Below are 12,988 nucleotides of genomic sequence, written 5' to 3' on the forward strand. Positions count from 1 at the left end.
TGGCTAGTCCCTGAGGATGCAGGAATGAGCAAGAGCGTCCATCTCCCTGCCCTGTGGAAGATGAAAGTCTCACGGAGAGGGACAAAAGCCAATCGGCTCCTTACCCAGTGATTTATTTGCTAACAGTCATGAGAAGTACAAGTTGAAGGGTGCCTCGAAAGGGGTCTGAACTTGTCTCTAGGAAGTGAGAGGCTGTTAGGATAGGCTCTTTTAAGGAAGGGGTGTTTTAAGTTGGGATGCAGAAGATGATTAGGATTTAGTTAAGGGAACAGGATAAGCATCCCTGACATAGGGAGTTGTTACGGGCTGAATTGTGTACCCCTGAAATTCCTTTGTTGAAGGCTTAACCCCCCAGTACCTCAGAATGTGGCTGCGTTTGGACATAGGGCCTCTATAGGAGTGATTAGGTTAAAATGAAGCTGTTGGAGTGAGCGCTGATTTCATTTGACTGGTGTCATCACGAGAGAAAATTAGGATACACGGAAAGATAGCAGGCTTGCAGGTGCACAGAGGGAAGACCATGTGACCACACAGCAAGAAGACAGCCATTTGCAAGCCAAGGAGAGGCCTAAAAGGAAATAAACCCTGCTCACACCTTGATCTTGGACTTCTAGCCTCCAGAACTGTGAGACAATACATTTCTGTTGTTTAAGCCACCCAGTGTGTGGTATTTTCTTATGGCCGTCCTAACAAGTACACAGTGGCATAACGTGCTGAGACCCTTGGGTATGGAGGCGCTATTGCGGTAGGGTCCCCTATCTAAGGAAAGAAAAAAATAACCTCAAGGCAACCTTGCTCTTCGCTTACTCGACAACATCCCTCACGACCTTGTACCATGAGACCACTTAATCAGACTACATGTTTGGGTGTTACCGTATATGGGAAACAAAGAAGGAAAAAAATACATTAAAAAACTAGGCCACGTGGCGTTCGGGGCTCAGTTCTTCGGCTAAGAACCCAGCGGAGCGGTGTCAGCAGGAATAAATTTGGAAAGAAAAGCCTCCGTGTCATGACTCTCTGTGGCAGAATCCTGGTACACAATGGTTGCATACTGGAGAGGTGGCAGGTGTGGCTGGTGCCACTCTTGCTGTTTGACCCGGTTAAGTCTATCCCCTGTCCCTGAAGTAGGTGTTCTCTCCCAGAAGACAAAGGTCCTGGACTGATGGACATCCTTGGGGTTCCTCCTGTGTCTGTGATGCTGTATGTTCAATGCATTGAACCTTTATAATCGCAGAGCACTAGGGAGTAAATGGACAAAGTGATTATTTGTGAATAATTCAAGAAAGATCACAACACTTTGAAAACAATTCTTTTTTGCCCCCCTAGTTTAAATGTGTAATTGACAAATAAAAATAAATACATTTAAAGTGTACAGTATGATGATTTGATATACATATAGTTTGTGAAATGATTACCACAGTCAGGTTAATGATTATAGCCATCATCTCACATAGTTACATTTTGTGTGTGTGTTAAAAACACTTAAGATGGAACACCTGGGTGGTTGAGTGTCCAACTTTAGCTCAAGTCAAGATTTCATGGTTTGTGAGTTTGATCCCTACATTGGGGCTCTGTGCTGCTGACAGCTCAGAGCCTGGAGCCTGCTTCAGAGTCTGTGTCTCTTTCTTTCTGCTCCTCCCCCACTCATGCTCTGTCTCTCAAAATAAAAATAGGGGCACCTGGGTGGCTCAGTCAGCTAAGCGTCTGACTTCGGCTCAGGTCATGATCTCACAGTTTGTGGGTTTGAGCCCCGCATCGGGCTCTGTGCTGACAGCTTAGAGCCTGGAGCCTGCTTCGAATTCTCCCTCTCTCTCTGTTCCTCCCCTGCTCATGCTCTGTCTCTCTGTCTCTCTCTCTCTCCTTCAAAAATAAATAAAAACATTAATAAAAAAATAAAAATAAACATTAAAAAAATTTTTAATCACAAAAAATAAATACAAACACTGAAGATCTACTGTCTTGGTAAATTACGCTATTATTAACCATAATTACCATGCTGTACATTATTTTCCCAGAACTTACTCTTTTTATAACTGAAGGCTTGTATCCATTCACCAAAATCTCTCCATTTTCCCCAACCTGCAACCCCTGGTATTGTTCTATTCTCTACTCTCTGTGAACTTGGCATTTCTTTTCCTTTATTTTACACACGTGAGATCATGCAATATTTGTTTTTCTCTGTCTGGCTTATTTCATTTAGCATAATGTCCTCTAAAGCTCATCTATTTTTTTGCAAGTGCCGATCATGGCTAAAAAATATTCCATCATAGATATAGATATAGATATAGATATACACATATATGATGGAATACTGTTCACCATATATATATATATATATATATATATACACACACACACACACACATATATATATATACACACATATATATATATACACACACACACACACACATATATATCAATATATATAGGCATCTATATGTATGAGAGTATACGTATGTCACATCTTCTTTATCCATTCACCCATCTATAGACACTTAAGGTTTTTTCCATATCTTGGCTATTATGAATAATGTTGCAGTGAACATTGGAGTGCACATATCTCTTTGAAATATTGTTTTTCATTTTCTTTAGAAATACACCCAGAAGTGGGATTGGTAGTTCTGTTTTTAATTTTTTGAGGAAGCTCCATATTGTTTTCCAGAAAGACTGAACCAATTTACTTTCATATCAACATTGCAAAAGCTTTCCCTTTTCTCCACCTCCTTGAAAAGATTTATCTCTTGTCTTTTTCCTAAAAGCCATCCTAAGGAGTATGAGCTGTTAGCTCCTGGGGGGTTTGATTTGCGTTTCCCTGGTGATTAGTGATGTTGAGTACCTTTTTATGTACGTATTGGCCATTTGTATGTCTTTTTTTTTAATGTTTATTTATTTTGAGAGAGAGAGAAAGCACATGAGTGGGGGAGGAGCAGAGAGAGGGCAAGAGAGTGAGAATCCCAAGCAGGTTCCCTGGTGTCAGTGCAGAGCCCAACATGGGGCTCGATCCCATGAACCATGAGATCATGACCTGAGTCAAAATCAAGAGTCAGACGCATAAGTGACTGAGCCACTCAGGCACCCCCATTTGTAAGTCATCTTTGGAAAAATGTCTTTTCAGTCTTTTGCCCATTTTTAATTAGATTATTTGTATGTTGCTATTGAGTCGTATAGGTTTGTTATATCTTTTGCATATTAATTAGCCCATCGTGAGATATATGGTTTGTAGATTTTTTTTCCTAATCCATAGTTTGCCTTTTCATTTTATTGATTATTTCCTTTGCCATTCATGAGAATTTTAGTTTGATGTAGTCCCATTCATTTTTCCTTTGGTTGCATGTGCCTTTGGTGTGATATCCAAAAAGTCACTGCCAAGAGCAATGCCAAGGAGCATTTTTCCCGATGTTTTCTTCTAAGAGTTTTTAATTTCAGGTCTTATATTTAAATCTTTAATCCATTTAAAATTAATTTTTGTGAGAGGTATAAGATAGGGGTCCAATTTCATTTTTTTTTTGTATGTGGATATCCAGTTTTCTTGGCACCACCTGTTGAAGAGACTGTCCTTTCTCTATTGTATGTTCTTTTCACCCCTATCCAAGATTAGTTCACTGTATATGTGCAGGTTTTTTCTGGGAATCTCTGTTCCATCGACCTATGTGTCTGTTTTCATGCCAATAATATGCCATTTTGATTGCTATATAGCTTCATAATATAGTTTGAAATTAGAGAATGTGATACCTCCAACTTCTTTCTCAAGATTGCTTTGACAATTCAGAATCTTTTGTGGTTCCATAAAAAAATTTTTTTTTGCTTTGTTCATCATAAGCCAATATCTTTTTTTCTTATTAAGTTTTTTATGTTAATTCCAGTACTGTTAACATACAGTGTTACATCAGTTTCAGTTGTATAATACAGTGACTCAGTAATTCTATGCACTACGGTGTACTCATTATGGTAACTGTACTCTTACCTTACTCTTACTCCATCACTATTTTACTCATCCCCCCAACCCATCTTCCCTCTGGTAACTATCATTTTGTTCTCGAGAGTTAAGAGTCTGTTTCTCAGGGGCACCTGGGTGGTTCCGGTCAGTTAAACGTCTGACTTCGGCTCAGGTCATGATCTCCCGGTTCATGGGTTCAAGCCCCGCATCGGGCTCTGTGCTGACAGCTTGGAGCCTGGAGCCTGCTTCAGATTCTGTGTCTCCCTCTCTCTCTGCCCCTCCCCTGCTCGTGCTTTGTCTCTCTCTGTCTCTCAACAATAAATAAGTGTTAAAAAAATAAAAAAAAAAACAAATGCAGTGGATTTCTGTGCCTTGATTTTGTATCCAGCAGCTTCACTGAATTCGTTTATCAATTCTAGGAGTTTTTTGGTGCAGTGTTTAGAGTTTTCTCTATATCATATCATGTCACCTGCAAATAGTGAAAGTTTTACTTCTTCCTTACCAATTTGGATATCCTTTATTTCTTTTTGTTGTCTGATTGCTGAGGCTAGGACTGTGTTAAATACTGAGGCCAGTACTGTGTTAAATAATAGTGGTGAGAGTGTACATCCCTGTCTTGTTCCTGTCCTTTGGGGAAAAGCTCTTAGTTTTTCCCCATTAAGGATGATGTTTGCTGTGGGCTTTTCATATAAGGCCTTTATTATGTTGAGCTATGTTCTCTCTAAACCCATTTTGTTGAGGGTTTTTATCATGAATGGATGTGTTGTAGTTTGTCAAATGCATTTTTCTTTTGTGTGTGTATGTGTGTGCTTTTATGTATGCGTATTAGACTTTGTTTATTCTTTTTTACATTTTCTTTTATTTATTTGTTTGTTTGTTTGTTTTTAATGTTACATACAACACCCATTGCTCCTCCCAACAAGTGCTGTCCTCAATGCCCATCACCCATTGTCTCCTCTCAAATGCCTTTTTCTAAAGGTAGTTTTTTTTCCCCTATATCCGTGAAAATACCATTGGAATTTGATAGAGATTGAACTGAATCTTTATATTGCTTTGAGTAGTATGGACATTTTAACAGTATTAATTCTTTTAGTCCATGATAATGGGAATACCTATTTATATCTTCTTCAGTTTCTTTCATTAATGTCTTAGTAGTTTTCAGTACATAGGTACCTCCTTGGTGAGAGAAAATTTATGCCTGGGTGTTTTATTGTATTTTCTATTGTTAACTTTCAAAATAAAAATCAGTTATTTTGCCAGCAAAAAATAGGTTTATTTGGGAATAACAGAGACTTGTAGTTCAGGACACGCAGACTATGACAAAACCATAGGCAAGTCTAACACAAAGGAGAGGAATATTATTTTTTGGAGAAGAAGGAGGAAATTGGGAGGGGTTGTTTTGAATGAAAGTCCATTTGAGAAACATAGGAGTTCAGAGTGATGGTGGGTTTCTTATGGGGTAAGTTGCAGGCATGATTGATTTCTTGTAGGAGATTCAAGGTACATCTTATCTTGTTGGAACCTGTAATTGATCATTCTTTCCTGTTGATGATTCCTCTGTTAGGGTCTGTAAGTGACAATTCTTCCTGTAACTGACATTGAGCTGTACCAGTTCCCCCTTCTAGTTTCCCACATACACTTCAGTGAGGATTCTCTTTATTTATTTTCACAGTATTAGTGTAAATTGGATTATTTTCCTAATTTCTCTTTCTCGAGAAATTCGCTGTTAGTGTATAGAATTGCAGCTGATTTGTGTATGTTGGTTTTGCATCCTGCAGCCTTACTAAATTCAACTTATTTTAACCATTTTTTCGTGGAGCCTTTAGGGTTTTCTTTACATAAGATCATGCTGTCTACAGAGGTAATTTTACTTGTTTCAACCTAATTTGGATGCCTTTTACTTCTTTTTCTTACCTGCTTGCTCTATTTTGGACTTCCAATACTATGGTGAATAGAAGTGGCAACAGTAGTCGTCTTTGTCGTGGTGCTGATTTTAGAAGAAAAGATTTTAGCTTTTTACCATTGAGTGTGACTTTAACTGTCAGCGTTTTATATATTGCCTTTATTATGTTGCAGTACATGTGAAGTATGTATGTTCTTCTACTTATTTGTGGAGCATTTTTATCATGGAAGGATGTTGAGTTTTATCAGATGGTTTTTCTGCATCTTATTGAGTTGATCATAATTTTTATCCTTCATTCTGTTAATGTGGTATTTCGCATTAATTGACTTTCATATTTTGAACCATCCTTGCATCCTTGGGATAAGTTGAACTTGATTATGGCGTATGATCCTTTAAATGTGCTGTTGAATTCTGTTTGTTGTACTTTGCATTTGATACTGACTTCTGTTGCCTGGCTTAGCAATCGCTTGGATGGCTTCTGGTATCCTGGATGTCATTAGTCCTGTAGAGTTGTTGATATTCTTCCCTCCAAAACTAATAATAGGTAACATGTATTGAGCTTAAAACATGTGCCAGGCACTATACAAAGTATGTTACGTCTATCCTGTCTTTTATGATGAGGATATTGAGGCACCATGAATCTATGTAACTTGCTCAAGGATCCACGTTTTCATGCAGAGGAGCAGAAACTTGCATCTAGCAGCCTGTCTTTATACACCATACTTTTAACCTGTTATATACTGCCTCTGTGTAATGATATCCCAGCAACATTGTGAGAACAAAATGAGACTCTGCATTGTCTCATGCACATAGGAGTGTACATAAGAGGCATGTAATGTATTACTACATAAAAGGTAGAAAACAAATATTGCCTCTAACTTGCAAAGCTCTTCCATTATGCTTGATGCTCATATTCTAGCACACAGTAGTCAAATAGTGACAAATATGGATGCATTGACACCCCCATGTCTAAGAAGGAAGGAAGAATGTGTGGCACTAGATTCTGAGGGGCTTAGTGGGCACAGATCTTGAGGATCTCATGGGGAACCGGCTGTTTAAGATGACCAGCGGCAGGGTCTCCTGGCTTCACACACCTTTAGGAGGTCATTTCCTGGTCTTGCCTAGATCCTATAAGCATAGGCCTAGCCTCTTTCACTGCAGACTGGTTTCCTAATTTGTGCTTGGCTTGGGCAGCCTGCTCAGATGCCTCCCCACCCCACCCAAATTTCGAATCACCTTTCCACCCTTTTTAACTCTACTATGGGTAGAGAGATAAGTTAAGGAGTTAAGCTCTTCTCCAATGATACCAGATAAAGTGGCAAGGTATCTAGGGAAATTACGCAAATGGAATAGTGGTGCAAGAGATACTTTGCACTGTGTGCCTTTTTCACTCGTTTGGCTCTATATCCTGTGAATGTATTATTTATTCCTACAAAATGAGATCCAGAACTAATGCATAAATAAACAAATACATAAATCATGTTCCCTAGGTGATTTTGCTGCCTAGCCAGGTTTGAGAATCACTGCATTAACTCATCACAAGGGACGGAAACAAACTCAAAGTGCTTAGCCCATTTATCAGCCTTCTAGTGAAGTCATCCGCCTTGCACCCCCAGTGCTTACTAGAGAGCCCAGGGGAGGGTGCTCAACAAGCATTTGTTGAGTTTAAATCAATCCTTACCTTTTCTCTACAACAGACTGAGATGAGCTTGGTCTGTTGACTTCTGTGTGTATCTTTACATACCACCTGCAGACTAATGGCCACATTATCACATCTTGTGTGAAAGCCTCCAGTTTCCAAATGCATGTCCCTGAAATGTATTTCACTGTGGCTCCTTGTCTGATCCTGTTCTTTCAAAATTATACATTGTGCTCTTTTTGAGATTAATTTGGAAAGGGACTTGGGCCAAAAGTTAGAACTCTATGAATACAGGGACTAGTGGGAGCTTCGGGAAGTATTTATGGAGGAGGGCACAACTTGACCAGGACTATGAGAATGATTCAAAGTTTCATTGTCCAGGGCAACCACAGGAAAGATAGACCTGGAGCTAAGAGAGACTCCAGGTGGGGGGTACAGGAGCAGGAATTATAGCATCAGGAAGAGCTTCAAGCGGGAAAGTATGGTTTGGGAGCACTTAGCTATAGCAAAGGACACCAGGAGATGCAGGCTGGAGAGAGGGAGGGGCCAGCTCATAACAAACAATCCCAAGGTATTGGGCTTGATGTACATACACAGGAAATTATCATTATTATAGTATTCGTATTAGTAAGACCTTCTTGGGGAGATGAGACAGATCCTGGCCTTGGAGCTAAATTTAGGCTGTGGTTTTAAACAAGAAATGTGTCCCAAAGTTTGCTGCAGAAGCAGAACAGTTCAAGTGAAACCATGCTCTCCAGGAAAAGAATGTGTTCTCGGGGTAGATTCAGCCAGGTTTTGATGTTTGATGAACCTGCTGAGAATAATGAGGAGAGAGATAGTGAGTGGGCAGAATAAGGAGATAATCATTCGTTAAAGAATAAAGTGTGGAAGCAGAGAAATAACATTTCTCTTCTCAGCATAACGGGGAAAGAACGAGGTGGGTGACGATAAAGGTGGTCCAGGGCGAATGGAGGATGTAAGTGACAGAAGTCAATTCCTGACAACAGTGTATCCGTTCTCAGCTCAGAGGCAGAGCCAACCTGGACTTTTGCTCCATATCCTCCGCTCAGTGGATCCCTCTCCTGTTCCCTAAAGCGTTTCTCACAGAACCATTGTTGGAAAGGGTGGGAGGTGCTCTTCCACCCCCCACGTGAAGGCTGCCAGGCAGCCAGCTTGCCCTGCATCTGCCTGCCTCCCCACAGATGGCAAGGGACCCCAGACAACGTGAAAGACGCCCCGTCAATGGAAAATGGAGCAAAAGAAAGCATCCCCTACGTGAGCCCTGTTTGCCCACAAGTGTTTTGAGGGAGGAAATAGGAAGGGAATTATGCAAAAGTATCTTCTCTCAGAAAGTCAGTGTCATTCCTCCAGAACAGCAGAGAAACCTGTGGAGTATGGCTCACACTTACAGATTCCACTCCCATGCTGGATAGTTGTTTGTTTTTGCAGACTAAGAAGGCTTAAAAGGTGGGAGTTACCTTTTGATGGAACGGGATGCAAAATGTCTCTCGCCTAGTCGGTTTCAGGTCTTACAAATCAAGGCAGATTCCTTAACAGGATTATATTTTCCTGTCTGTCGTTTTTTCTGTTTAAAGCTCTTCTGTTAAGAGCTCTTCGCATGTGATATGGGGCTGAACGTAGAAAAGATACTCTTCAGGGACCAGTGTGGGATAGAACCCACACTTGTTACTCTGTCTGGGTCAGTGAAATTTCCCCTTAGGCTAACACGTAAGTGGCTTTCTCAGTCTTGATCTGTAGGGGCTATGCAATGTCAATTTGTATGGGCAAAGGTCTAAGGGCACACAGAGACCAGAGCGCCCCTTTGCTTCTGTGGCTGAACAATCAACCTCAGCAAGGCAAGACCAGCACAAGGTTAAGGTGAGTAACGTGCCTAAGGCCAAAATTTAAGAAGGCACTCACTCTTGGGGGTCACTTAAGTGCAGGGTCAACCCTGACAGCCTCCTTAAATTTTTGTTCTCCAAATGCCTCACTCTGGTCCCTGCCCAGAGCCTCAGTGTTCCATTCACAAACACTCAGACATTTCATGCCTTGATATTTTATGCAACTGCATCAACATTTATCCAGTAGATGTATTTCTAAACATTATTCACAAATTTATTCACAAATATTGAGAAGCTTCATCTGCTTCTTAGGATCTTCCACTGGCAGTGACCCAGCCACGTTAACTTCGTATTTTCCTTACTGCTTCATGCAGAGAACCTTAAAAGCACTGCAGGAAGTTGACATTAAGTGAATTGATGGAAGAGAAATAACCTTGGGTGATCACCTCCCAGATTCACCTGTTGCACAAGTTTGTTTTCATGTGTAATTTCCTGTACGTTGAGACCACCTGTGTTAAATTTGGATTCCTCTAATTCACTGTTGCCCAGACCAATCAAGAGGCTAAACAAAATAAAAGTGACCATCACTTGTCTTTATTTCCCACCCATCATGCGTACACTCTAGATCAAGGCTATGTGCTGTATTACACTTACAATACCCAACCGATCCTGGATTCTCAGGGTTGAAATAAGTGGGGACATATTTAACTACCTGGAGAAAATTATTTTTTCATTCTGTAGTTCTTGAGTTAGTATCTTGCCAAACAAGGGCATCTCTGTCAGTCTGAGTCACAGGATTCAAATCTTTGGTTTTAACCTTTAGTGTAAACTAAGAGGTCAATTTTGGCCAGTTCAAGGCTGAATCCAAGACAGTTTTAAGACTATAGCCGACAGAAGACATCTATAAGTCACCTCCCTCTGAGTATCAGAAGTTCTGCTATCTATGTTAGTCATTGCTGAATGCTCTGGCAGTATGATAACTGAATATCTAAGAGGGATGTTATATTTCACATGGGTGGCTCTATCATCGTTTCCTTTGTGACTGTTTCCACCATTGCTTTTATGTTTAAAAGGCCCTCACCTGTTTACTGTTAAAAAACAAAATTCACCTGAGTAAATTTTGTATATTTTATTGGCTCTATTCAATGATCCACGAATCAGGGAGCATCCAACGTAATAGAGACAAGGGATCTCCAAAGAACTGTACAAAATGCAAAACTTTTATAGGCAGAAGGGAACAGGAACAAGAAGTTATACTAGGCACAAAAACAGGTTGGTTATTGTAAGGTTACTAACTTTCCTTTAGGGGAAGGCAGGCATCTATTAAGGGATTCCTGAATAATTCCATTTCCAGGAGAGTCAAACTGTAATTAAGTCAAGTCTCGCTTTGGTGCTTTGGGGCTTAGCATAAGCAACTCCACTTGGGGCCTGTTGTCTTGTTTTTAACAATTCTCCCTTTCTGGTTAGACTCTTAGCCTAAGAGATGTGGTAAAAAAAAAACAAAAAACAAAAACTTAAGGCAATAGCTTACCAGCTCCTCCCAGCTACTGCTCAGGAGTTCTCACAATTTTTGCTGAATATCTGTGTGCTGTTCACAGGTCATGGTATCCAGTTCACATTCTCCAAGTCAGTCATTCCTGTTGTTCCGGTCTGTCTTAGGGAGATCATTTGGTTGGTAGTTCCTGTGTTCTAGATTTAGAGCTGTTTGTCTTTGGAATGTTTTTCTTTCCCCCTGGGTACATGGTTTCGTTTAGCTCAGGGAAGAAGGCCTAAAAAAAAAAGTTCCTGTTAGGCTCTGAATATCTGCTTCCAATTTGGCCAATTTTTGGCCATAGAGCTACTTAAAAAAAATCCTTTCAAATATCTTGTCAGATTTCATCCAGGACAAACAGCAAATATTCTTGGCTGTATTGAACAAACACTTGGACACAAGAGGTACCTCCAAAGAGGGTGCAAGGGGTACTATCCTTGAAGATCCAGTGCCACTCCCAAAATATCCCAAAGAAAGAAAGACTTAGACATTTTATCTGAGAGCTAGTAACAGTTAGTGGGACCCTTGCTGCAGATGGAATACAACTCACATTTCTGTCCAGGCATATTTTGCAGCTCCCAACTCCCAAACCGCGACTGAGCTTCTGTGTACACTCGAACTGGCAGCCTGCGTGTGGCAGGCAGGCATAAAGCCAAGCCAGGTTGTTGGGACACAAAACAAAAGAAACAAGGACATAGTTTTCCCTAGGAGAGAAAGGATCAGCAACCAGCAAGTGCCCCCAAACCAAATTTATAAGAGTCTGGATTTGGAAAGGAAGGGACAACCTGAGATTTTACCTCCTTCTCTCTACTGGACAGTACAGAGATCCAGAATAGCTGACTCTGGTGTGAATTCTCATCCTTTGCTGGCTTCTGCCAGTTTCCCCAGGATCCCATCTGCTGTCTCCAGAGCGAGTGAGGTTGAAAGTAGGGAGTATAGCCCTGGTATCTACGAGAATTTGGCAGGTTTACCATTAATTTTAATTTTAGTTTCCTCTTGAAGCTTTAAGGAAATAACGTCTAGCAGTTTACTGGAGCATTCCTCAGGATCTCCTCAAGTATGGGACCAGCCCAGATGGTATGGGGGCTCCTCACTTGGTGGACTTCTGTTGCTGGTCTTCGAGTCACTTCAGAGGGGAAACAAAATTCAGAGAGAGGATTAGTAGACTGAGTAGTCAGGTAAGGGAGGATGGAGGGGAGCAGTGGGAGTCACATTAGTCTTACATAGTCATGTCTTAGTTTTCCCTTGTATCTCTAATTCTCCTTAGACTTCTGGAATCTTGAGGCCTATCAGAGGCTTCTAAATTCCAATTACAATAGGTACTCTCCCCTGTTTATTTGAGTTAGTAGCCCTGGCTTTCAACTTCATTCCTTAAATGAATGATCTTATCTAATGGGAATGTTCTCCATATTGGCTGTTTTAATTTTAGACCGTCTTTGTAAGATTCTGCCATTTTTTATAGACACGTACAGCTTCAGAGATCTGTAGGTCTGTAGATATAAGTAGGTGTGGTAGAAGGTGGCACATTGGTTTCTTCGAAACTTCTAAGCCTTGGGTTCCTCAGAGCCAAATTAATGACTAAGAGGCATTAAATACAAGCAGATGGGGACAGACCAGTGGCCACAAGATCTCCATGGTACTGGCATATTTTTTTGTGGAGGAAGAATGAAACGGTAGGGCATCATCTGACAGAGCTGAAACTGGGAGATCTCCAACGTAGTCAATAGGTATTTAATGGAAGGCACAGCAGGCTAATTTGAAAATGGCAGCAGAAGTGGGGAGGGGCTTTTTCTCTGTAATACCGGATAAGTGTAAGGAGTCCACAAGAGAAAGGTCTGAGGGATGCTCAGTAGTCTGGCCCCTGTGAATTCTCCACACCAATGAGCCAGAGCTCCTGCCAGGACGCAGTCCCGCCTAGAGGAATAACTGCTCAGAGAAGCAAACCAAACAGAACAGAGACAAAGGGACAAAGAAGGGCAAAAGGGGCGATGGGAATAGCCAGGAAATCAGAGGAAGCGGGCTGCCCTACTTTGGAACATTGTAAAACAACAGGAGAGGGACCTTTGAGAAGTTATAAAAGCTATCCTGAACCACGCCTCATTCTAAAAGTTCAAGGAACCAATTTCAGCACAAA

At 40.9% G+C, this 12,988-nt stretch overlaps 1 long non-coding RNA gene across 1 annotated transcript; it reads right to left on the minus strand.

The window, feature by feature from the left end:
• Positions 1-874: 874 nt before the first annotated feature.
• Positions 875-12,092, minus strand: LOC122473029. The gene is made up of 3 exons (XR_006294583.1): positions 11,826-12,092; positions 10,855-11,092; positions 875-1,238 (listed from the first exon to the last, which is right to left on the minus strand). It is a non-coding gene; the product is annotated as an uncharacterized LOC122473029 (long non-coding RNA).
• Positions 12,093-12,988: the final 896 nt, after the last annotated feature.

The sequence above is a fragment of the Prionailurus bengalensis genome, chromosome A1 (assembly GCF_016509475.1).
Source record: "Prionailurus bengalensis isolate Pbe53 chromosome A1, Fcat_Pben_1.1_paternal_pri, whole genome shotgun sequence".
Taxonomy (NCBI): domain Eukaryota; kingdom Metazoa; phylum Chordata; class Mammalia; order Carnivora; family Felidae; genus Prionailurus; species Prionailurus bengalensis.